This window comes from Protopterus annectens, chromosome 12.part0, assembly GCF_019279795.1.
Source record: "Protopterus annectens isolate FY-2018-M chromosome 12.part0, PAN1.0, whole genome shotgun sequence".
Taxonomy (NCBI): Eukaryota; Metazoa; Chordata; order Ceratodontiformes; family Protopteridae; genus Protopterus; species Protopterus annectens.
Window position 1 is genome coordinate 555,713,503 of NC_056746.1, and position 27,684 is coordinate 555,741,186.

A 27,684-nucleotide genomic window follows, 5' to 3' on the forward strand; every position below is an offset into this window, starting at 1 on the left:
TATGAAGAAGCTGCTGCAAGGCAAGGACTCCAATGCAGGTAAGGCATTGGTGTGTGTGTGTGTGTGTGTGTGTGTGTGTGTGTGTGTGTGTGTGTGTGTGTGTGTGTGTGTGTGTGTGTGTGCATATGTGCCTGTAAACATTACTAAATACTTACAGAGCATAGTTTAGATGTAAAATATGTCATCCAACAACAATTACATATCCTACAGCAATTTTAAAATATTAAGCAAATGAACTATTTTGCATTAAAAACATGTAAAAATAGGTACATGCAAATAATAAAACAAGTACAAAATAATTTAACAGCTAGCCCATTTTATAAGTACAATAATGCCCTTCTGGTTTGGCAATACAGGGAAATAAGGGGCATTCAGGGCTGTGGGAGCCCTTCAATGGTAGAGTCTGGCCTCATAATAGCTCCCTGGCAGTCAATTTTATTTCCCTGTAATGCCTGCCCTATCAGGTATAATTGTATGTATAATGAGTCCTGGATAAACAAATGAATTAGAAAGTGCACTGGACAAACAGTAAATTAGAAATTCAGTGACACAGGTTTCAGAGGGTAGTTACGTGGGATAATGCTGTTCCTTCCTGTAAATGGCGGAGATAAATGAATGACAGCAGTACTTTTCATTTAGCTGTGATGTGCGTAACTACAGATGGCTACCACTACAGAGCTGATCATATATAAGTGTGACAACCAAACAGTAACATGAAATACATTCGGTCCCAGGCCATGAATTCTAAAGCACGTATGGTCCATTTCAAGAAACTTAATGGAAAAGTATTTAATGCTGTATGGGTATAAGAGAACAATGGAATTTTAACAAGAATTAAAGGCTATATTATTCAAAATTCTGAATATAATCTTCTCCAGACTTTGTTATATTATGTGGTTTTGTATTGCGGAAATATTTACTCCAAATTGTCTACATTTTTGCTGAATGTTTCAGCAAGTCCTGAGTGTTTGCACTACAGTACATTTTTGCAACAACAAAATACTGGCAGGTCACTGCATTATGTAATACCTGAATAAGGAATGCTGAAAAGAAAACGGCATCCTTAATGGCAAAGTTTCCATTTTTGGTCTGTGTCAAAAGGCTCATTTCATGCTAAAGCAGATGTTGAAAGCATGAAACTTGCCAATATAAATGCAGATTATCTGTACAGTGACTGGCATCAGAGGTCAAATGAAAGGAAGCATTCTGTTTAGAGCAGCATATACAGCAGAATGAGTTAAAGCTTCTTTAATGTGACTGAAAATTGTTTGGTAGAAGCTCTATACACCACTGTCTGTCCTTTATGGAGTCTATGCAATATGACACGAAATGTTACCTTTTTTCATCATAATCTTACAGGAAGCAAAAAAATCAGCTGAGGTTAATTTCACATGTCTGAAAACACTTTCAGCAACTTAACATTAAGCCAAGAGTACTTATTACTGGCCAGGTTAGTAACAGATGACAAACTAAACACAATTGACTTGTTTACAAGCCCATGTTGACCTGAATTATATGTCATATTTTAATGTTACAGTTCTCATATGTTACTGCTTTGATATTTTATTCTGACAGAACATGCAAGGAATATGTATAAGACAACTCCTAGCTAATGCGAGCAGTACGCAGTTGTACAATTTATATTGTAGCATGCTTTATCAATATGAAAATAACATGTAATTACTATTGCCCTATCTTTGCTACTGCAACTCCTTTCTTAGGCTGTTTGTTAGCCAGCTAGTATTGCTTCCTAGCCTGGTTGGTCTTTTCTATCTCCCACTTTTTCCTGTACTCCTTCCTTCTTTTGATGGCTTTCTGGACTTCTTCATTCCACCACCAGCTTTCTTTATCTACTCTATTCCCATACCTGGCTCAGCTACATATCTACTCTGTAGTCCTCACACATGCTGCTTTAAAGCACTGCCATTCTTCTTCAACTCCACCTATTTCCTCTTCTTCTTGGAGTGCTACAGAGCTGAGTAATTCCTTGAACTGTTGTATTTTCTCTCCAGTCAACTTCCAGGCCTTCTGCCTGGTCTCTTTTGACCTTAGAGTTTTCCCTGACCACTGCTCATAACTGATTGTGGCAACCCATGGTTTATGCTGTGGGCCATCTGTTTCACTGGGGATGACTTTGCAATCATTGATTCTACCTATGTGTCCTGTCTTTTTTTAGGAGGGAATATACCTTAGTTGGATGTTGGCTACTCTTGTGTGTGATCCTGTGACTGTCTCTTTTTCTGAATCATGTGATGGCTACTATCAAGCCATTTGCAATACAGAAGTCTAGAATGGCCTCTCCTTCTTTATTCCTGTTGCCCCACCCATGTGGACCCCGGCAGTCCTCATATCAGTTTCTGTCCTGTCCCAATATGTGCATTCAAATTACCCATTATCAAAACCAATTGATGTTGTCCTGCTTTATCTAGTAGGTCCTGCAATGGCTGTCTAAATGCACTCTTTTCCTCACTATCACAACCTACTGTTGGACATAGGCTGAGATTATGAATACTGTCTAATTACCATGGGTATGTCACTAATTCTGATGACATCCCTCACTAAGTGTCTTGCTACAATTCCAACACCATTTCTAGCCTGTCCTCCTCCTGAGTAGTAGACTCTGAATCCCAAGCCAAGTGGCTTTACTGCACTGCCCTTCCATCTTGTCTCTTGAATACCTAGGATGTTCAGCCTCCTACGTATCATCACGTCATCCACTTCTAAGCTGTGTCTTGTCAGTGAACCTACATACAGTGTAGCAATTCTCAGTTCATGTTTGGCAGGTTGAGTGGTTTTACATCCAGCTTTTACTCAACAGAGCTATACCAGGTAACCCAGGCTGGGCAATTAGGCATCTGACGGCAAGTAGCTTATTGACCCAGGGCTGCTGGACTTTATGGTGGGGACACACTGGCCAATAGGGATATGTATACCCCTGCCACCATTAGCATGGATCCCTGGCGTAGGTTGGAGTAGGCCAGGTCCTCAACCCACTTATCACTGGCAAATACCCATGTCCATTTGGCGACATTAGTCAACATGACCGAATAACCTGCAGCCATATTTTAAACCATCAAGTGGCTAGCCCTGCCATGGCATGCAGCCTGTGATCTGTGTTGTCCTGTCTTGAGGATACTGCACACCACCATAAATGCCCAAAGCAGTTAGTCTGTACAAATCTTCCCCCTATAGGGCACCATGCAGAGTCTGTGCTGCTGCCCACAGCTCCATTCATTGGTGAGTTTGAGTTGGAAATACTCATGTGTTTTGGAGATGGGAGGAATCCCAGAGAGACAGAGGGAAAACATGCAAACTCCTAACAGGCATTGGCCGGAGGTCAGTAATGAACCTTGCACCTTGTGCATGGGAGGTGATGACCTTAACTGTTATGCCAATTTAAACCTAAATTTAAATTAGCAGTTCTCATGCCCAACAGAGCAAGCACACTCATCAACTGTTTGCTGTTGGAGGTTGCAAGGCCACAGAGTTTGTCATCAATAAAGGTGACAGGCATTTGTCTGATTCACATGTTGAAACATGGATAATATGCCAAAATGACATTGCATGCCCCCCACCCTGGATTATACAGGTGGGTGCAGGGACAAAAAATAGGCCTTAAAGACAAAACCTCTATCAGAAACAGTATGACACTGCCCCAGAATGCCTCTGTCTCTTCAACGGACCCAAACATGGGTTAGAGCAAGTCTGGAGATGACAAGGAAATTTGTTAGACATGGTAGATGAGGAGAGGCCCTGGAAACAGCTGATGGTCAGATGCAGGTATGAATGAATAAACAGATAAATAAACAATGCAAATGAAATAACCGAAGTAATAAATCTCATAATGAACATCTAGTACAAGTATTACTAGGAATGTACTAGCAATGAATTCTTTATGAATTCATTGTAAGCTGATGACATCACAGAATGCTGCAAGAGTATTTTAAAGTTAGATGCTCCAGCATTTTGTAGCTCATACTGGCTGCTGCTCACACTCAAAGTCAAATATGAGTTTGGACAAGCAGCTGAAACACATTATTTGAACACATTTTTCAAGTATGCGTGAAGTAAATGCAGCAGCCATAAGAGGGGGTGGGACTATAGACTAGGACAGCCATCAGGAAGGGGGTTTAAGTTTAGGGAGTGGGAAGGGAGTTTTAGGGTTGGGGAATAGGAGGAATTTTAAGGTTATGGACAGGAAGGGAGTTTGGTGTTAGGGAGCCACAAGGGAGTTATGGGGGATTGGAGGTTTACATTTAGTGAATGACTGGGGGAACATTAGGGTTATGGAGGGGGAGTGGAGTTATAAGTTTTGGGAGTGGTCGCAGATTTTAAGTTTAGGGATAGAGAGTGGAGTTTTAGGAAAAGGGGGTAAGGCTTTTGGTTAGGAATTGGGTCAGAGTTCTAGGGTAAGTCTTAATTCTCTTGTAGAGCTATGCAGTTTCATAGGGTCTGGTGTTGGGAGGGCTAAATATTTAAGTAATATCAGGCTATACTGGAAGTTAGAACACATGCTTTGTTGAGCAAATGACAGCAAGGAACTATGTTGCAACATTCCAGTACACAAGAACCTGTAGTAGAACCTGACTTGTGATGATATCATAGAATGATGCTATTATAGAATGACAGAACTATAATATTATAATGCTTGAACAATAGTAATGCTATCACAGAATGACAGAGCCAATTTTCTTTAGGGTTTTACAACATCATTCAATAATTAGAAGATATTCACTGTTGTGGACCTCTTATCAAAACTCTTCAATAAAATGCATCAATCACAGCTTTTACAAAATATGCCTATATAGCATCATACACCCTACACATACTAATAGACACAGAAACCTGGGTAAAATCAGGTACTTAAGAAAAGGAAATTATTTTCCCAAGCTATAACATCATTACAAATGACAGACAACATAAGAAAGCTGTGGGTCTGAATGGAGAGATGATGGGGGTCTGAATGGAGAGATGATAAGGGTCTGAATGAAGAGGTGATAGGGGCCCAAATGAAGAAATGATAGGGGTCCAAATGGAGAGATGATAAAATCAGCAAGCAAAGGAGGGTAGTATTTCTGAAATTTAATTCATCTTCAAGTCTTGGTGAGTACCTTCACAAGGCAGACCCTGTCTTTCAAAAAATTTCACCTAGATAACACTGATATATAGATTGTATATAGCACATAGCATATGTCATGGACAGAAGTAGATTAAAAAATTTAAAAAAAAGACATCTGGGTGCACTAGTCCCTGGATGAAAAAGTGCCCAATCTTGGTATGTGAACTGGTGCTAGGACTGGAAAACATGACAGTACAGAATGCTCAAGACACAGGAATATTCCTACAATGGGGCTAGGCCAGACTCAGGGAGAGGATGCCCTCCCGCCCCATTGTAGAAGGAAGTAGTTGTCCGCAAAAATCACAAAAACTGACAGGCCAAAAAAACAGTATTAAAGATGACAGAGTGGACTATTCATGATAAGAAAGAAATTATGTATTAACATTATGCAAGAAGTGCAGAATTTCTGGACAGAAGATAAATAAAAAGATTAAGAGAGAAATTAAAGGAAAGAAAAATACTTGCAGAAGAAAAACTGCCAAAAGCTTCAAATGCAAATTTGTGTTCATTAATACAACAGATTTATGAAAAACATTATATAGACCAAGAAACCTTGGGCTGTTTAGAAAAAGAAGTAACTGAGGAAGGGCAAAAATATAAAGAACAAAATATAGCGATTTTTGAAAGGTATAGAAAGGAAATATGGACATGGGAAAGAGAGATCTGATATGGTGCAATATTTACACAAAGTCTAAAGCCAAATTAATCAATACAAAAAAGCAACCCCAAAGATAGTCAAACAGAAATATAGGCAATGGCATCCAGATATGGAAAATTTCACAATACAAAAAAAATGATCACAAAGAGGGAATGTAGAACAGAAGATTAGTAAAGTAGAAGTTAAAAAAATTAGAAGCTGAAGTTACAGAATACCTATGAAGTGAAAGATTTATTGTAGAAAGTTTAACACAGGTTATATCACAGCATGATAGAAAATGAGTCACCCCAAGTAAGGAAAAACAGGAGGAGCAGGAGAAATCTGACGAAGAAACATGGACATGAGAAAGAAAGAAAGATTTAATATGGTGCAATATTTATGCAAAGGAGAAAGCAAAATTAATCAGTACAAAAAGAGCTGCACCAAAGGTATCTGAAGAGAAATACAAGCAGATTCATCTACATATGAAAACATTTACAATGCAAAAATGAGAAAGCAAAGAGGAAAAGTAGAAAAGAGAATTAGTAATGGAGAAATTAAAGAAGCAGAAACTGAGGTTATTGATTTCCTGCAATGGGTAGGATTTAGTGTAGAAAATCTAACTCTGATAGCACCACAGCAGGATAGAGCAATGTATCCCCAAATTAAGGAGAAACCAGTGTAGTGAAAAACATCTGATCAGTTGCCAGATGAAGATACTTTGGACCCTTCTATAGGAAACCAGTACAAAAGTTCAGTTGGAGTTGCACAGCATGGGAAGGAACAGAAAACTGCTTAAACTCTAATGTAGTCAATGCTGTGGAGTGATAGGTCAGTGAGTACCCATATGAAAGAGCAACAGATGACACAGGATGAAACTGAAGAGAATGTGGCACAGGAAGATGCTCCAGAACTTTTTACAGAATGCCCATGGGAAATGGAGAACAAAGAATGTGCCCTCAGTTTAGAAGAAAATGATCTAAGAGAAGAGTCACTTGATTTAATAGAGATGGATAGACATATTAAGATCAGTGAAAGAAATAGACTACATAACATCAATAAAATCCCAAAAGTTAGAAGTCTGATAAAATAAATGAACACAATAATCAGGACTGTTCATAGAAAGTCATGCAATATAGCAGAAGTAAATAGGATACATATTATTGTGCATCTAATTTAATAACAGATAAAGTTCTACCACAAAACTTCAGGGCTGTAACGGAAAGGAAGGGTATAAATAAAATGCCATCATGGAAATTGTGATGGTCCCTACTCTGGGCCAGTAATCAAGGAGCCTTGATCCTCACCACCGACACTGGTAAGGGATGGGCACTAGCAACAAAAATGGATACACAAAGTATTTTCAGATACAGTTCTCAGCACTAAGCACAATTTCCCTTAAGAGCAGACAGGGAGCACACTCCAGACCTGTGGCTGGACTCTCTCTCTCTCCAGGCCCTAAACAAGACCTCACACTGACCACTTTGGAGCTCTGTGTCCCTGTTCCAAGTAACAAACCAAAAGGTTCCGAACCAGCAGGTGTAAAACTCCAAAAGTTTATTAGAAAATGTAAAAGTAAAGCACTTTTCATCTCCCTTAGTAGGAAGACTTCTTCAGATTAGGTCTGAAGAAGTCTTCCTACTAAGGGAGATGAAAAGCGCTTTACTTTTACATTTTCTAATAAACCTTTGGAGATTTACACCTGCTGGTTCTGAACCTTTTGGTTTGTTTTTTGACAGTTTGTTTTTCTTCAGTTTTCAAATTGTTAGTTGTTCCCTGTTCCAAGTAGCTGACACACACACTTGGATATTTGATTTTCACACACACACACACACACACACACACACACACACACACACACACACACACGCACGCACGCATGCACACACACACACACACACACACACACACACACACTCACACACACACACACACACACACACACACACACACACACACACACACACACACGCACACGCACACATGCACACACACACATACCTGGGGAAGGTTGACACAGATTTACCAGCTGTGCCCCCTCTGCCAGACTATAAGGTAATTACGCTGCCATCAGTCAGCTACTTTGAGACTCTTACAAGGGCACCCAATTATTCTGAGTAAAACTAATGCTAATAAAATTATAGAGTTTGAGCAATGCAGCAAGGCTTTTAAGAGCAGCCACAATGTCACTAAAATAAGCATAAGTACTCTTAAGATGTTAAAATTATTCTCTAAAAGACCAGCCACAATGAAAGGTATAGAAATATTTAATAATAAATAATAAAATAGAAAACATGACAATACTAAATATGTATTTACAATAAACATAATAGTTTAGATCACAGGAGCTATAAAAAATAACACAGTTGGATAGATTCACACAGATGTAGAAAAATAATATTTAACTAATCTCACTATATTTTTCTGACTGTCTAAATAATTACTTTTCCCTAGTTAAGTTACTTACAGCAAGGTAAGATGATGAGTATTTTGAGAGATTCATGGCACTGTCTTGAGAGGCTTAGGCAAGTTAAAGACAACAACAATTTTCTTTTTCTAACAGTGGATGTAGTCAATTTATTTAGTTATCCCTCATGAACAAGGGCTTACTATGTTTTATGAGAGTCTCTTAAAAAGTAAAAAGATGGATAAAAATAGAATTAACTTGCTCATAGACCTCATGGAAATGGTTTTGAAGAACAACTTTATTAGCTTTGAAGGAGAGATTTACCAACAACTAATGGGTGTAGCAATGGGAGCCAAATGTGCCCCTGTATTTGCTAATTTAGCATTACTTGCCTGGGAGGAATTGTTTATTTTTTCATCTGAATATAAAGATAAGATTTTGTCATACAATAGATTTTTAGATGATGTATTAATATTATGAAAAGGGGATGGAACCTCTGTTATAGAGTTTATTGATTATTTAAACACCACAACAGAATTTGTTAAATTTACACATGTATGGCACAATGAGGAGATTATTTTTTGGGATATAACTATCAAAAAAACAAGTCAAGGCCTATGTAGTAATATTTATAGAAAGGAATCATATTCCAACTCATTATTACACTTTAATAGTTGTCACCCCTATCATCAAAGGAAAGGCATTATTAAGGGCCAAATGGTGAGAACATCTAGGCTGGTCAGTGAACTCGACCTTTAAAAATGAATTATACAAGTTAATAGGAATGTTTTTGGACAGGGGTTACCCGCTTAAATTATTATTAAACATCAAAAGAGAGATCATGAGAAAAAGGGAAACCTGTTACATCCCTATTATACGAAATACAGCACCTATTACGAAAAGTAACACTAACTTAGAAAAGTTAGGTGCTAAATTTATACTTAAATACAATGATAGAGCTCAGGATTTGGTGACAAGTCTAAGAAATGCCTGGAAGTTTTGCCTTAGTGACAACATTAAAGTTATTTTAGGACCTAAACCATCAATAGTTTATCGTAGAGGGAATAACATAAAAGTTATACTTGAAAGAAAAACTAACACTGGAAGAAAATCTTGTATGAAGAAATGTACCATGTGTAAATATTGTAGATATATAAATGAGGGACCTTATTTATGTGGTTATGGCTTTAAATATACAATTCCATATCCGGGGATATGTAATTGCAACACCAAAAATATTGTTTATGTTGCTTCATGTATTTCATGTGATGGATTTTACGTGGGTAAAACCATCAGGAGGTTGCGTGATAGAATTTCAGAACACTTGAGATGTATTAATAGAAAGGATGAACACAATGAACTTTTTTTACATTCAAAAATGTGTAAGAATTTTAAGAAGTTTGCATTTTTTATTATAGGCCGGGTAACCATAGGTGAAAGGGGTTGTGACATTAGCAACAAGGTTGGAGCTTTAGAGACAACCTGACAATTAAGATTAAATGCCCTTAAATTGTCTGGCTTAAATGATGCTATTCCTTTAATGCCTATTTTAAAATTAAAGTCAAACCAAGTGCAACTGAAAAATCTATCATTTCAACAAACAGTGCTTCATCAATATTATTAGATTTGTAAATAGAAATGGAAAAAACTTTTTAGAGTATTAATTGATTTGTATTACAAGTTACGGTTCACAATAGTAGTAACAAGTTAAAATCCTGCCTTTAAATTTGTATGTTCACAAAACAATGTGACTGTATTAAGTTTTAACTTTGAATATAAACACAATTTTCTTAACACTACAGTTAACACTACAGTTAAACTAATTTTTAGGTAATGTGAAAAATAAGCAAAGAGAGATGGAATTTATTTACTATATATGAATTGAGCGTATTAATGAAGTTAGCTAAATCATTGGGTTAGGTGGTGATGTAATCAATTAACTAATTAAATGTGTATATTTAATGAACTGTGGATGTTAAACCAAATGACTCTGAAGAAGCCAGTGGTTTGTAGCCTGGTGAAAGTGCTTAGTCGTTTGGTATTTCTGTGTTTGTTGGCGTATTAAAAGAGGAAGACTCGATTTTTCGCTGGTGACTGTTTTTTATTTTTCCATTTTTTACATATAAACCAATAACTTGCCTTGTGACAATGTATAGACTATACACTGGAATTGATGCCAAAAGAGTTTATAGTTATTTAGAAAAAAACTCAGTCATGGCAATAGAACAAAACTGTAATAAAAGAAAGTCATATGAAAGTCAAGAAAAACACTTTCCACCGGAAACAAGACAAAAATCCAAATAACACCATGGAACAAGCCAAGAAACAGCTTACTTACTTACTGTGTATTGTGAAGAACTTTGGTGAAGTTTTATTAAAGTTGGAAGCTGTTTCTTGGCTTGTTGATGGTGTCATTTGGATCATATGAAAGTCACATGGAATAAAGGATCATTTGTTGTTAAATAAAGTCATAATTGTGAACTTAAATAGGGGAAGAATCTAAACAGTATCCAATCCCACATTCATGGATAAAAGAGTGCTTAAAAATGTTTAAGACACACCCTACACTGATCGATTATATTACAGTGACCATGAAACAGTGTCAAACCATTTTGCAATTAAGCCATGATAAAATATTCCAGGGATAAAATTTCAGAGGAATATTCCAAGGTGACTCTTTGTCACCACTGCTCTTTTGTCTTTCCCTTAACCCATTAAGCTGTTTACTTAACAGATTACGTCATGGCTACAATTTGGCTCCAAGAAACCAAAAAGTGTAAATGCTTCTCATCTTCTTTTTGTGGGCAATTTAAAACTGTATAGTTCATCATATGAGGAACTGAAAACACAACTGCAAGTGGTCAAAACCTTTTCAGATGATATAAGAGTGTCATTAGGTCTTGATAAATGTGCAAAGCAACCTTTAATACAGGAAAGCTACAGCACAAAGAAAAAAAATCAGCCTGGGATAGGAATTTGATATAAAAGAACTTGAGCAAAATGGAGCCTATAAATATTTGGGAATTCATGAAGGATCAACAATAAAACATCAATTAATGTGAATAAAACATACTAAGCAATATTTTAGAAGACTAAAATTAATGCTGAAAACAGCTGTGATATCTAGGGAAAAAAGTCCAGGCTATAAACTAATTTGCTCTTCCTGTCCTAACTTACAGTTTTGGAGTGATCGACGGGCCCCAAAAGGTATTGGATCAGTTGGACAGGAAAACAACAAAAATGCTTCATGCTTATCAAATGATTTATAAAAGTCAGTGTATACCAAGACTACATATTCCCCATTCTGAAGGAGGTATGGGCCTATTCAAAACTGATTACATGTAGAGATCTGCAGTCATAGGACTGCATATATATCTACTGACCTCTCAAAACCCAAACAATGAAAGTTTTTAAACATGAGGAGAATAAGTCTAAGATGACTTCCCTGCTTAGTTTAGCAGAAGCATATCAGTGTCAAGTGGGAATGGAAATCAAACTAGTAGATACAAATCAGGCAGCAACTGAATGTGCCAAAAAACAAAAGAAAAAATATAAGGTGAAGGATCAGATGAGAAGTCAAGAAATGTGGAAAATGCATAAATATAGTTACAAGTACAGAAAACTCTTGGAACAACCTCATGTCAATCAAACACAGGAATGGTTAATTAGAGATAAATTTAAATCAAAAGATGAAAAGTTAATATTGGCGGCCCAAGATAGTGGATTACATACAAGATGGTTTACAAAGTCCATTGAACATGTGGAAGAAACAGACATATGTACGTTTTGTAAACTAGAACTGGAAACAGTTGCACATGCTGTTGCTGGTTGTGATGTATTAATGGCAGAAGGACTGTATACTGAAAGGTATAATAATGTCGCAAGACTGTTGCATGGGGGATTGTGCAAACATTATAATATTGAAGTAGCTGAAAAAAACTGGAAACATGAGCCACAAAGCATTATAGAAAATGATGAAGTTTATATCACATGGGATCACTCATTGCCAACAGTTAAAAAAATAGATGCAAGAAAACCAGATATCATAGTCCATGAAAAGAAGACAAAGCTAGCACTGATCATTGAAATTGCCATACCCAGTCACACTTCTCAAGTATACCTCATTACAAGGAACATACCTCATTGGGGTCTTAAAAGGTTCATGTTCCTTGAAGTTCCACATTGAAAGGGTCTGTCACACATTCAGTGTTAGGAATTTGTTAAGTGAAATCTATGGTAAATAGAAATTAATTGTATTAATTCATTAAAAGATCATCTTTATAAGTAAAACCAGCATATTTTACCACCCTATGACCTTCCTAGTCCAAGTTGTTCATAAGCCATTAGAATGTGCTTCACATTTTGTCCATTTGTTCCACATTATGAGGGCTAATGTTCCTCATTTTGGAGATGGAAGGTTGAGAGCTATGTGCCCAGTGACTATAGTGTCTTACATACAGAGAGACACAAAGTCATAAAATACCAGGATTTGCAGGCAAAAATGAGGGCAATGTGGGAAAAAGATACACAGGCAGTTCCAATAGTGAAATGATAATAATATAGGTCTTATAAAAAGAATGTATAATCATACTTAGATATGTTACTGATACATGTAACTCTGTATGAATCACAGAAGGAGACAGTTCTGGGTACATTGCGAGTTCTGCAAAGAGCACTTCTGGCTAACAACAAAGACTTAAACAATAATAATTTCATGAATTTTAATCATATTTTGACTTAAGAATGGAGTCCATTCCCATCATGGTATTAAAAACCCAAAAGACTTGGAGAAATTAAAAAAGAGTAAAACCATAAGAGATCTGGTGGTGTGGCATTGCTATACAAACAACACCTTGAAATCACTTCCTACCCCCTCACCCTCCCCAGCTTTCCCAGTACTCAAATAATTATTTCTGTCCTTCAAATCAACAAATACAAGAGCTTATACATCACTGCCATCTATAACCCTCATGCAAACAAAATCTCATTACTTGAAGAAGTCCTATATTGGATCTTTCATAATATCAACAAGAAATCATCATCATAGGTGACATTAATATAGACTACCTACTTATCAACTCTGACACTCCCACACTCTCCATCAATCTCTTTAGTTTTGTCCAAATTTTCACAACTGCTACTCGAACAGACAAATGCAGTAATAGGGAGCCTACATTAGACTGGATCCTCACTACCACCCATAACAAAATTAACACTGCTGGCTGCCTACTAAACACCATCAGTGATAACCTACTGACTTCTACTGTGAGAAAATCTATGCACATAAACACATACACTGGGATTCAATAAACTACATGCAAGAATGTAACTATTCTTGCATGGAGTGGTCCATGTCCGTATAGCACAGCAGCTCACCTTGCATATTCATGAAGGCGTGCTGCTGTTCTACCTATATGGACATGAACCGTGAACAAGTACAGGAGGCATGTCCAAGAAGTACACAGACACTGAACATGCCCCCTGCACTCAGAAAATGGCACTTTCTGAATTGATCTGGCATAATATTCGAGATTTACTTTAATATTATAGCAATAGTTCAGTGTCTGAGGACACTGAAATGAAATAATGATCATTTAATTGTCCGTGGACACTGAAATAAACATCGGCATCAAGATAGCAATGCAGGGGGGTGTGTGACAGGTTTTGTGACACACCCTCTGCATTGCCAAAGTGCTGTATGACACCGCCACAACCTACTAAAGCAGGAAATGTGTGCAAATGCACAAATAATGGGGATAAATCCCTCAAAAGAGACACAACACACATATTGCCCACTAAACTGAGAAAGTTGATAGAAAACAGGTCATGCATTAGCATGAATTCCTGAAGGGTAGAAGTCTGAAATCAAATGTATGCCAATATTCCCTGACAGCACTGCATGTGGATAAAGGCACAAATAATGGGGGGGGGGCAATAACATAGGGACACATCTGAAAATTTGCCCTCACACTTAGAAAGTTGATAGAAAACAGGATATGTATTAGCAGGAGTCCCTGAAGGACAGAAGCCTGAAAGTCAAATGAATGCCATTATTTCATGACTGAAGTCCTCAATGAGTTGTCAGAACACCACAAGACTCACATATATAACATAATAATATAATAATAATATATACTTTTTTTCTAGGCTAAGGAATGTTTAAACATAGCTAAGTGATGGCCCTCCACTTACCATAGCGTAAACATCCCATGGGAGATAAATGCAAATATGGAAGTGAAAGTTTCAAACTGAGATAGTGTAGTGGTTAGAGTTCCAGATTTACATGCAGGTGTTCATGGTTTGAGTAGCAAGAAAGGCACTTTATTTTCGATGCGAAAGTAGTGTTAAAATTATTTTTGTAAACTTAAATTATGCAGCAACTGTTTTTTTTGTCAACCAGGGTAGTGTAGCAGGTCCAAAAGTGGGGTGTTAGTCTAGAAAATATGTGAAACCCCCATATAAATACAAGTGCCCCATACAGTATAGTTACCCAAGAATATAATGTAATGAAAGCACATAGGGGAATGTCATGGAAGGTAAACATAAAATTATAATATGTCAGTAATGATGAATCAGTCCCACAATCCTGATACTTTATAAAATGAAATCTGAGCAATGCTAAGTAGTGCTCAGCTGTTCTAACCTGGTGTAAGCATTGCTTAAATGTAAATGCTAAGCAATATGTAGCCCAGCTAAGCAGATTTGCACATTGCTAAGCAGTGCTCAACATCTAACCCTTTAAGTACTGCCAACCTTAGCTAAACGGGCTTGCGCATCGCTTGGCTTAGCTCAGCATATTCAAAATGATCCAATTATGGCAAAGGGTGGGAATTTGGCTCTTTGTACACCTTGCAGGCAGGAATACAGCCATTACCAGTTGTAGCTCATCTTTGTAGGCACTATGGTTGGTGTAGGAAAGGGATTGCGCTTTTGGGTACAATGCTGGGGCATTCAGGAGTCCAGGGGCATGGTTGGACTCCTAGTGAAAAACCATGAGGAGAGACTGTTGCAGGCCCAGTACCAGGGCTCCCAATACAAAGTGGAGTCTGGGACCATCTCACACATGATCTTACCAGTGCTACTGGCATCCCACAAACTGTTGAGCAGGTCCAGCACCATTTTGCTGACCTCAAGCATAGGAAGAGGGAGCTCTTGGATCAGTGGACCCAAGATGCATGGGCACAGAATGTCCCAGAAATGTGTAAGTATCAGTATCAATTAGTGTTTACCAAAGTCCAGCTTGTGTATGTGATCGATAGGTATGCATAAATGTTTTTTTATCTCCTGTACAGCTGCAGATGAGAGGGCTGCGAACATAGACGCCCATGCCAGCAGGTTGCAAAGGCTGTGTCGGGAGGCTGGTGAGTACAAATCTAGCTTGCAGTATTCAGGGCAAATAAATAGAAAGGAATAGAATGTCAACTGCCAGTAGGTTAAAATGTGTACTGTGTGTAATGAATAAATAAGACGTTAGCAGAGTAATAGTGATGTACAGAACCTCTATCAATAAAAGTATCAATACCCTTCAATAAAACTAAAAACCCCAGACTGTTGTGTTTACTTTGGTATGTGGTGGCATGAATCTAAATTTGTACAAGTTCTGCAAAGCAACTATGGCTCTGACAACATGAATTAATTGAGGCTCATATGATAAAGATTGTGGAGCTGTAAAACAGGAGATCAACGATATGAAATGTTCCATGCACCAAGATCTGATCCCTGAATAGTAATGTGTAAAGTTTCATACTGTAGCCCCTACAGCAGTGCTTTGTGTTAACCATTGATTTCCAGATTGTAATATGTCAAAGTATTAATACACAGTACAAGAACTATCTGCCATGCATGAATGTCAGAATTACAAGGTCAGATTGTCCAACCAAGACAGTATTAGGCAGAAAACAGTCAAACAAAAAGCAACAGTTCCTCAATAGCTCATTGTGGTGAAGCACAGCCTTGTTGTACCTTTTTGCGCAACCAGACACGGTTGCTAAGCAGTGCTCAACATCTAACCCTTTAAACCCGGGAGTGGTAGTAAGATGTATGCATAATTTCACATAAGAATTATGTAAATATGTGTAGAAACAGTCAGGTAGTGTTAACAGAAATTTTCCCCACAAGTCTGCCAGGTAAAGAAATGTTTCTATTAGCTGTAAGAAGGCTGTACTAATACACTGTGTACAACACTTCCACTCTCCAACCCCAAGGCTGCAAATGACAGCAAGATAAGTGCATACACCAAGTGGTTTCTCCTGATAAATGTCCCACAAGTGTCACGCTGTCACAGCTAGTGGTTACCGCTGCCAATACCCAGGGTGACAGATAGGAATCCAGGCAGAGTATTGTAATAGTGCACACACATACACACACACACACACACACACACACACACACACACACACACACACACACACACCATGAATGCAGGGCACCCCTATCAGTGTCAATTATGTAACCCTGAATATGTGAATATTTATTTATTTATTTATTTTACATTTGTTGACTGGGAGAGTCCAACTGGATTACAAGTCCATTTTCAGTGGAGGTCCGGGGAGAAAAGCTCCAAGAGAACAATTTTTTTTACAAAACATAGTTTTAAGGACAGACTTTTGACATACAATTTCCATAGAAGAGACTTTGACATACATATTAACTAACAGATAGGATACATTCGTTTTCTACAATATAATATTAAATTTTAGAAGATATTCTTAAGTTTAGGATTCCTATGTGTAATAACAGTCAGGTAGTGTTAACAGATATTTCCTCCACATGTCTGCCGGGTAAGGAAATGTATGTATTAGCTTTAAGAAGGCTTTACTAATACACTGTTTACAAACATTCCATTGCCCAACCCCAGGCCATAGGTAGATGTAAAGTCATACCTGCATAGTAATGAGTAGAGCAATGATCAGTACAGTTGTGAACAATTTAAGCCTATACAGTTGTTAATTGACATCTCCCTCTCCCCCACCCTATCTGCACCAATAATCCATACACATAGTCAACGGGTATATTTTTCTCCAAACATACTGTCGGGACATGTGTCCTATTGTTCTACAAATACTGAATCATTTGATTATTAATGTTCCCCATTCAAATGCTATTGTTGGTGGCCTGTTGCTATCAATGTAATATGCATGCCATTATAATGCCTACTGTGGTTTCATATATGCATGTGTTCTGTTTGCTATGCAACTATTTCAAATCTATTTTATAGGGTCAATTGGAACACCCATGCATGCTGTTATAACTAATCTGGAAATGTTGCTCATGGCTAATCAACATATTTTGTAAAACCTCAACACCATAGCACATCTAGGAAGGGAGATCCCAGTGGATCCACCTGTCATGCCTCATCTGGCCATGGCACCGGGCTCCAGCACATCTGGAACCCAACCTGGGACCTTCTCATCTGCTGGTCCAGCACTACCTTTGGGGGGAACTCCCTCAAGGGATGGGGGCATCCTCCCCGGGAGCGGGCATGGACAGGAAACCGTCACCCATAGCCAGGTCTGGGGTTTGGTGTGTAGTGCCATCCAAAAGGAGTTTGGTGGACAGCTGTGTCAGATTGAGGGCTACCTGGTGCATCTTGAGGGTCAGCCTGCCCCTCCTGTCCAGCCCCTAGCACAGTCAACTTTGGGACCACGAAGTTGCAGTGGTGACTCCCCATGGGTGGGGACCTCAGTCCCACTCTATCCATTTGGAGGCTCATGGGCATCTGATTCCCAACCACCCTCCCTGTCCAAGCTGTTTACCCCTCACATATGTCATATATCGCCTTTGTCTTCTGTATGTCCTATCTTCCTACCCAACTTACCTCCCAAAATATACCTACTATCCTTCCCCAACATCCCACTCTCACCTTGAAAAAAACAAAAAGGGCATCTGTTCCAAAAAAAAAATTTCACTCCATACATAGTTGTCCATTTCACATACGTGTCCACTGGGCACATGTAATCTGGTCCAGTTGGCTTGACAACACATAACTGTTGTCATCACCCCTCTCTTTGGGGTTTTAGTGTCCAAATTCACCCCCAAATTCTGCAGAAACTCACAACTGTTGCTGTATAAGAAATGGACAGCTATGGACCTTCCCTACACCCATCCTGCACATCCCTAGCTACCTTTCATACTGTACTTCCCTCTGAGTGACCCTTTTTCATCACTTTCCAATCATCCCTTTTTTTCTTTTCTTTTAAAGAAATTTGTGTGGGTGTAAGCAAGATTAAGTGGGAGTAAGTATGTTTGTGTGATGCTAAGTGAAGCTAACACAGACTAAGCACATCTATGGTTAACCGTGTGTAGGCATAGTTAACCTTGAGTTAGCATCAGTTAGCATCATGCAAACCCACACAAACCTGCTTACAACTGCCATTTCATTAATCCTTATCCTGCCCAGCAACAAAATAATAAGCCCTGCCAAGTCTCAAACTCAGAGGCCCTGTACACATTATTCAGAGCAATGTACCACTACACCATGCAGAATCAGTCAGGTGTTCATAGGTTCATAGGTTCATAAGTTGGTACTAGGCTATCGGCCCTAGGGCCTATACAAGCCTAGCCATAACAATTCCCTGGCTATTTCTTCCCACACTATTTACTTCCCTGGACCCCTGTCTAGCAGGGTGACTGACATGATCCCCGGGGTGAATTTTCTTTCACCCATCCAATCATCAACATTCCTTTTGAAGAGGGCCAAGGAGGTGCTCTGCTTAACATGTATGGGCAGTCTATTCCAGAGTCTGGGGAGTCTCTGGGTCAGGAACCTATCCCTCCAGCATGTTTTGTTTATTGTGATGACAAGGTTTAGATCCCTGGAGCGTGTGGTTCTGAGGGATTGGGATTTCTTTAAGTGTAGCATGTCCAACAGCTCTGGGTTTGACATGGCCTTGTATGTTAAGCAGAGATCGCCTCTAAGTTGACGATATATGACAGTATAGCTGGAGTTTTTTAAGGTGGTCAGTATAGGGCATCTGCTTTAGGCCTGTGATTCTTTTAGTGAGGTATTTCTGTGGCCTTTCCAGTTGTTGCAGATGTCTTGAGAGGTACATACCAAATGGGGCATTGTATTCTATAATGGGTCTAATGAGGGATGAGTACAGTGGGACAATGATCTCCTTTTTTCTAGATGAAAAGCCCTTAGTGATGAGGTGTGCCACATAGAAGGATTTCCTGACTGTTGTGACAATGTGGTTATTGAAGGTGAGACCACTGTCCATCTGTGTCCCTAAATCTCTTATCACAGTTTCATTGTTTAGTGTACTGCCACCTATGTGGTAATTCATGGGTACATGTTTTTTCCCGAAGGGGATAACTATACATTTCTTGGCATTGAGCTTGAATCCATGGCTCTGGCACCAAGCATCTGTTTCTGTAAGGCCCTTTTGTAGAGTATCCACATCATTTGGGGATTCAATAAAGGCTCCCAGTTTGCAGTCATCTGCACTCTTTGTTAGCCAGAGTCCCTTAGTATTGGCCTGTACTTCAGAGAAGTAGATGCCAAACAAGAGCGGTCCCAGGACTGAACCCTGAGGTATTCCACTTGTCACTTGTCTGGAGCTGGATTTGGAGTTAGCTACTTTTACAGTGTGGGTTCTGTCAGTAAGCCATTTGACAACCCATCAAGTGACATAGGGATTAATGCCCAGCTTAGTAAGTTTATCTATGATTCCAGAGTGGGGGATGGTGTCAAAGGCCTTGGCGAGGTCCAGATAGGCTGTGTGGACTGCCTTACCCTCAGCCACGGCTCTGGAGACTGATTCGAAGAAGTCAATCAGGTTCAGGAGACAAGATAAGCCCTTCACGAACCCAAACTTGGGTAGGGTCCAGTGTTTGAAGGTTGCCAATATCTTTGTTTATAAGTTCCATGATAATACATTCCATGGCCTTGCAGATCAGGCTCATCAGACTGATTGGGCGGTAGTTCCTGGGATCCAAGGTGGATCCCCCCTTGTGAAGTGGGATAACTGTAGCTGTGCACCACTCAGTGGGCATGAAGCCTGAAGTGATGGTATGATTAAAACATGACACTTAGGTGAGGTGCCAGTTCATAGGTTCATAGGTTCATAAGTAGGTACTAGGCTATCTGCCCGAAGGCATTTATAAGCCTAACCAGAATGTGTTGGCTTTTGCCGCCCCCTTAGATTAGTTCCTTGTGCCTCTGTCCAGCAGAGCCATTGAAGTGATCCCTGGGGTAAACTTTCTGTTTCCCATCCACTCGTCAAGGTTTCTCTTGAAAAGAGATAGTGAGGAGCTCTGCCTAATGTAGATTGGAATCTTGTTCCAGAGCATGGGAAGTCTCTGGGACAGGAATCTATCCCTCCAACATGTCCTATTTATTGTTGTGGTGAGGTTTAGGTCCCTAGAGCGTGTGGCTCGAGGGAATATGGTTTTCTTTAGGTGGAGCATGTCCTTCAATTCTGTGTTGGACATGGCTTTGTATATCAGGCAGAGATCACCTCTGAGTAGGTGGTATGCAACCGAGTACAGCTGGAGTTTCTTCAGTTGAGCGGCATAGGGCATCTGCTTGAGGCCAGTGATCCTCTTGGTGAGGTACTTCTGTGGTCTTTCCAGTTGTTGCAGGTGTCTTGTAAGGTACATCCCAAATGGGGCATTGTACTCTATAATGGGTTTGATGAGTGATGCATAGAGGGGCCCAATGACCTCTTTCAATCTCGATGCAAACTCTTTTGTGATTAGGTGAGCCACATAGAAGGATTTTCTAACCACTTTGGCAATGTGATTATCAAAGGAGAGGTTACTATCTACTTGGGTCTCCAGATCCCTTATTACGTCTTCCTTATTTAGGGGGCTACCACCTATGTGGTATTTTGTGGGTACTTTGTTTTTTCCAAAGGGGATGACTATGCACTTTTTGGCATTTAACTTGAGGCCATGGTTTTGACACCAGGTATCTGTCTCAGTGAGACCCTTTTAGAGGATGTCTGTGTCAGCCGGAGAGTCAATTATAGCCCCTAGATGCAGTCATCTGCAAACTTAGTCAGCTATAGTCCTCCTGTGCTTGCCTGTACCTCTGAGAAGTATATGCCGAACAGGAGGGGTCCTAGGACTGAGCCCTGGGGAACGCCACTTGTAACTGGTTTAGAGTCAGACCTAGCTCCTGCAACTCTTACCATGTGGGTTCTGTCCATGAGCCAGTTGGCAACCCATCTCGTGATGTAGGGGTTTATGTTCAGGCTGGTGAGCTTGTCTATAATACCTGGAGAGGCCACAAAAGTTCCTCACCAAAAGGATAAAGGGTCTCAAAAATCTATCCTATGCTGCCCGACTGAAAGAACTCCAGCTCTATTCAGTCGCTTACCGCTTGCTCAGAGGTGACCTTTGCCTAACATACAAGGCCATGTCAAACCCAGATTTGATGAATATGCTTCACCTCAAAAAATCCAGATCCATCAGAGCCACAAGGGCGGGAGACTTAAACCTCGACACGGCTATTAATAGGACGTGCTGGAGGGATAGATTCATCACCCAAAGACTCCCTATGCTGTGGAACAAAATCCCGGTACATGTGAGGCAGAGCACCTCGCTGGCCTTGTTCAAGAGAAATCTTGACCAATGGATGGGAGATCGCAGATATACCCCAGGGATTACCTCAGTGTCACTGCTCGACAGAGGCACAGCAAAATAATGGGTATAGTTCCCCATACTAAAGGGGTGGCATAAGCCACAAAACGATGGGCTAGGCTTGTAAATGCCCTCGGGCAGATAGCCTAGTATGAACCTATGAACCTATGAACCTATGAACCTAAGTGGGGAATGGTGTCAAAGGCCTTTGCAAGGTCTAGGTAGGCTGTGTGGACCACCTTTCCCTCATCTATAGCCTTGGTAACTGTCTCAAAGAAGTCCACCAGGTTTAGGAGGCATGATCTGCCCTTAACAAAGCCGAACTGGGTAGGGTCCAGTGTTTGGAGGTTTCCAATATCTCTGTTAATGAGATCCATGATGATGCGCTCCATAGCTTTGCAGACCAAACTAGTCAGGCTTATATTGCAATAGTTCCCAGGGTCCGTTGTGGCTCCACCTTTGTGGACTGGAATAACCGTTGCTGTGTGCCACTCTGTGGGCACGTAGCCTGTGGAGAGGCTGAGTTTAAACAGTGTGTTTAGGTGAGGGGTTAGTTCATCTTTGAGCACGCGTAGGATGCAGGCCTGGGACACCATCCGGTCCCATTGATGCTGTGTTTTTGGCTTTGGAGAGGGCTGTTTTAACCTGAGTGTCTATGATTTCAGGGGCACTACATTCTTCTGGTATAGTTATGGACCCTTTTGGGGGTGAGAGCAGGGTGAAGTTTGCACTGAACCTGTCTGCCAGAATGTTGCCTATATTGGTCGGTTCAGTGTATTTTGTGCCATTCTGCACTATCTCCGAGCAGATCTGAGAATTGCCACTTAGATTCTTGACATAGCTAAAGAATGCCTTGTGGTTATCTTTGGAGTCCATGGCAATATTTCTTTCAAACCTAGCCTTGGATGATTTTATGAGCGAACGTAGTTTCTTGCTGATACTGATCAGGGATGTCTTCCCTTCTTGGAATTTTACTCTTCTCTGTACCAGTTTCCTCCTTCTATTGTATAGCTTGTTTATGGCAGGGGTCCACCAGACTGGTTTCCTTTACTTGGAGGAGTGAGTCTTGGTTTTGTTTGGGATAGCACGATCCATGCATTCTTTTATGTGCCCGCAGAGTGCATTAGTAAAAGATTTTATAGCTTGGACAGTGTTATCCTTTACCATGGGGGCTTTGAATCTTCCCACCTCGGTCTTAAGTAACATAAAGTTTGCTTTTGAAATGTTTTTCACAGTAGTTTCTTTGACCGGGAGTGGTGGTGGAATGTGGATATCCAGAGTGATTAGTTTATGGTCAGATCTAACCAGCGAGGAGTTGACCTCCAGTGTGGACCACTGGTCACCCATGTTGGTGATGACCAGGTCCAGTATGTTGTCACCTCTGTTGGGGTTGTTGACCAGTTGATCCAGGGCGTTTGAGTTTATAAATTCTAGGAAATGTTGGGCAAGGGAGTTTGTACTTGAGTAGTTCTCCCAGTTAATGTTTGGGTAATTGAAATCACCCAATATCAGGATGTTTAGTAGGACCTTTGTTTCCCAGTGTTTCCAGGAATGCAGAGTGGGGGTCCTGGGACATGGTGGGTGATCTGTAGCAAGCTTTAATTTGAATAGCAATTTTGCCCATTGTTAGTTGAACGTGGATAATCTCTAAAGCATCGTGCTGTGTCACTAACCTGGAGGTGTGGGTATCCTTGATGAATATGGATACTACCCCGCCTTTTGTATTTCGGTCCGGGTTTTGTGGTCGAAATGTATGGTATGAGTTGTAGCCTGGTAGTGCTGGGGTGCTCTCTGGAGCCTTAAACCAGGTTTCTGTTACTGCACATATATCAATTTTCTCCATACTGAGGAGTGCCATGAGTGCGTGCATTTTGAGGTTTAGACTTCTGGCATTGAGTAGCATTAGCCTCAGTTTTTTGTTACTTGTGCTATTTATGGCAGTGGGTTTGTCTTTTGAGCCTTGCCTAAAAAAGGCACTATGGGGGGGTAAGAGCCTTGGCCAGTATTCGAAAGCCTAAGGGTGACAGGTGCAAGCCGTCTCTAGTGAAGCAGCATGGCTTGTCAAGCATGTCATCCCAGGCTGACAGACACTGGATCCCCTTTGAATGACACCAGAAGCTTAGCCAATTGTTGAAATTGATAAGTTTTCCTCTATACTGTGGTATCATTCTTGGTGAGGGCAGGATGCTACTCAGGGTCAGGGTCATACTGGCCTGGGCTACATGATCAGGGAGCTCCTCCATGTCTCTTTTCATGTAGTCCAGAGAGGTATGGCTCAGGTCATTCACACCAACATAGACAATGACAGAGTCATACTTGTACTTGTTCTAGAGTGACCTGAGTACTTGTGTTATGTGGCAGATCCTGGCACCCGACAGGCAGCTAACAGTAACCTTCTCCTTGTTCAGCCTAGTGAGTGGGACATCAGTGTGCCTGACTATAGCGTCACCTATTACTAGTGTGTTGGGTATGTTATTTTGCCTTAAGGGCTGTGATTGTGTGGCACACTGGTTTTGTGAAGTATGTGTTTCATGGTTTGTGTTGGGGGGTGGAGGTTGCTTGGAGGTCTGCTTTGGAGGTCTCTGTTGCTTCTGCAGATTTTTATTTAGAGCCTCCGAGTATGTTTTTGTGTATTTATATGTGTTTTTTGCAGGTGCTGGTTTCATAGGTGTATGTGAACTGATGGTGTGATGCAAGTAATTCCCTTCTCCTCTTGACTGCCTGGTCCAGTCGTGGGTTGAGAGAGCTTAGCCTCCAGTTTGACTGTATAATTGCATCTCTCGCATGTATTAGTGTTTGGTGGAAGGAGGAGAGGGTTGTCTGTGTACATGAGGCAACTGCAACATTGCCGCAAAATGCCCAGATTCACCAGATGGACCAGAGAGTACACCTGAAACTGCCCTTTGGACATGCCTGGATAGGTACAGTGAACTGTTTTACTGATTGGCTGGTAAGGTCGACTAGAGAGCCTTGTCCTTCTCTACAGTATAGGGGGAATCTAGTGCTAAGGTTTATTAGTGCCTGCTATGAGTTTTGAGCAAGTGCTGGTATGAGAAGTGAATGGTTTGAGTGCTTAAGTTGAAAGTTTGTATAGTTCCAAGGGAAAAATTGAAGAGTAGACTTTGTGGAGCCAGGAATAGTTATACCCTAGCTAACTGGCGCTGCCCGGCACACAAAACCGTGCAAATGTGGGTTTTATAGCAGCGTAATGAAAGAGAAAGAAATTAGCCCAAAATGGTCAATAAACTACTAATTTCTGGGTTGAAACCACTCCTCCAGGGACAGATAGGCTGCTCAAAGCTCTCTCTCTCACAGTGAACAGAGAAACTTCCTTCTATCCAAGTAAGGTATGGGCAAACACAGAAGCTTGTAACACAGCCCTGAATTCAGCACTAACCTAAAAACGGGACTATACTAGCTTAGAAAGGTGGGAAAACAAGTATTTATATATATATATATATATATATATATATATATATTTTTTTTTTTTTTTTTTGTTTTCAGAAAGTAAAGCAGATACAATCAAAAAAACACTTTAAATGCACAGAAATGGCTATCACACTTGCGTGTGTAGCCTACAACAGTTAAACAGGTAATTTAAACACAAAAATGACTTTGTTAAAGTGCAGGCAGTAAAATATGTACAATATGTAGCTGAAACAAGCTTTTTAAATCACAGAAACTCTAGAAAATCAGCGTTTTAGGTGGAATTAGCTAAAGACAGCAAGAAAATGCAGAAAAATGATAATCACTCCAAATTCTCTCTTTTGTCTCTCTGCTGCTGTAGATCTTTGCAGGAGCTTGTTGAGCTGTATACTAGCACAAAAACCTTGCAAATGTAGGTTTTATAGCAGGGAAATGAAAGAGATAGAAATTAGCCCAAAATGGCCAATTAACTACTAATTTCTGTGCTGAAACCACTCCTCCAGAGACAGATAGGCTGCTCAAAGCTCCCTCTCTCACAGTGAACAGAGAAACTTCCTTCTATCCAAGTAAGGTATGGGCAAACACAGAAACTTGTAACATAGCCCTGAATTCAGCACTAACCTGAAAACTGGACTATACTAGCTTAGAAAGGCAGGAAAACAAGTATTTTTGTTTTTGTTTTTTTCAGAAAATAAAGCAGATACATTCAAAAAAACACTTTAAATGCACAGAAATGGCTATCACACTTGAGTATGTAGCCTACAATAGTTAAACAGGTAATTTAAACACAAAAATGACTTTGTTAAAGTGCAGGCAGTAAAATAAGTACAATATGTAGCTGAATCAAGCTTTTTAAATCACAGAAACTCTAGAGAATTGGTGTTTTAGGCAGAATTAGCTAAAGGCAGCAAGAAAATGCAGAAAAATGATACTTAATCACTCCAAAGTCTCTCTTTTGTCTCTCTGCTGCAGTTCCTTTTGTTGTTCATGTAGTACACAGCCCGGGATGTCATCTGGTCCCATGGATGCTGTATTCTCAGCTTTGGAGATTGCGTTTTTTACCTGTGTGGCCGTTATTACCGGAATTTGGCAATCTTCTGGTATTGAGATGGGCCATTTAGGGGGTGAGAGGGGGGTGAAGTTGGCATTGAATCGATCTGCCAGGATATTGGCAATATCCTAGGGATCAGTATATTTAATGCCATTCTGTTGTAGCTCAGAACAGATCTGAGCATTGCCATTTAGATTCTTGACATAGTTATAGAATGCCTTGTGGTTGTCTTTGGAATCTTTGGCAATTTTATTTTCATAGCTAGCTTTGGAGGATTTTACGAGGGATCTCAGCTTCTTACTGAGGTTGGTAAGGGAAGTTTTTGTATCATTGGATTTTCCTCTTTTCTGCAACAGTTTCTTACTTTTGTTGTAAAGTTTGTTTATGGCAGGGGACCACCAGATTGGCTTCCTTTTTTGGAGGAGAGCATCTTGGTTCTATTTGGGATTGCACAATTCATGCATGAGTGGATGTGCTCATAGAGTGCCTTAGTGTAGGACTCAGCAGTCGAACTTTCAGTTCCTGTCTGCATGGGCGTCAGGAAGTTTGTCACTTCTGACTTGAGTAGCATGAAGTTGACTTTGGAGAATTTTTTTATGGAGGTTTCCTTACTGGGGAGTGGGGATGGGATGTGGGTGTTAAGGGTGATTAGCTTATAGTCTGACCTGACCAACGAGTGGGTGACCATAGGTGTGGAGCATCGATTTCCTGTGTTGGTAATTACCAGGTCTAGGATATCGTAGCCCCTGGTGGGACTATGGATTAGTTGATCCAGGGCATTGGAATTTATGAATTCCAAGCCATTGGGCAAAGGTGGTGGTACATGAGTAATTTTCCCAGTTAATGGCAGGGTAGTTGAAATCACCCAGTATTAGGGTGTTTGGTTGTATCTTAATATTTTCCAGTATGTTTAGAAAGGTGTAGTGAGAATCTTGGGGCATGGTGGGGGATCTGTAGCAAGCTACAATTTGGATTGCAGTCTTACCTAGTGTTAGTTGCACCTGGAGAATTTCAGATGCATTGAGTTGGGCAACTAGCCGGTGGTGTGAATATCCTTGGGGAATATGGACACTCCTCCACCTTTAGTGTTTCGATCCTGGTTTGTTGGCCGAAAAGTGTGGTAAGAGTTGTAGCCTGGTATTGCAGGGGTGCTCTCTGGAGCCTTGAACCAGGTCTCAGTTACTGCACAGATATCGATGTTTTCCATTTTTAGGAGTGCCACGAGAGTGTGCAATTTGAGGTTTAGACGTTTAGCATTGAATAGCATTACCTTCAGATTTTGCATGCTTGTACCTGTTACGGTGGTGGTTTTGTCCTTTGAATTTTGCCTAAAAAAGGCACTATAGGGGTGGCAAGAACCTTAGCCAGTAAACTGAATCCCAGGGGTGACAGGTGCAGACCATCTCTGGCAAAGCATTGTGGCCTTTCGATCATGTCATTCCAGGCAGACAGATACTGGA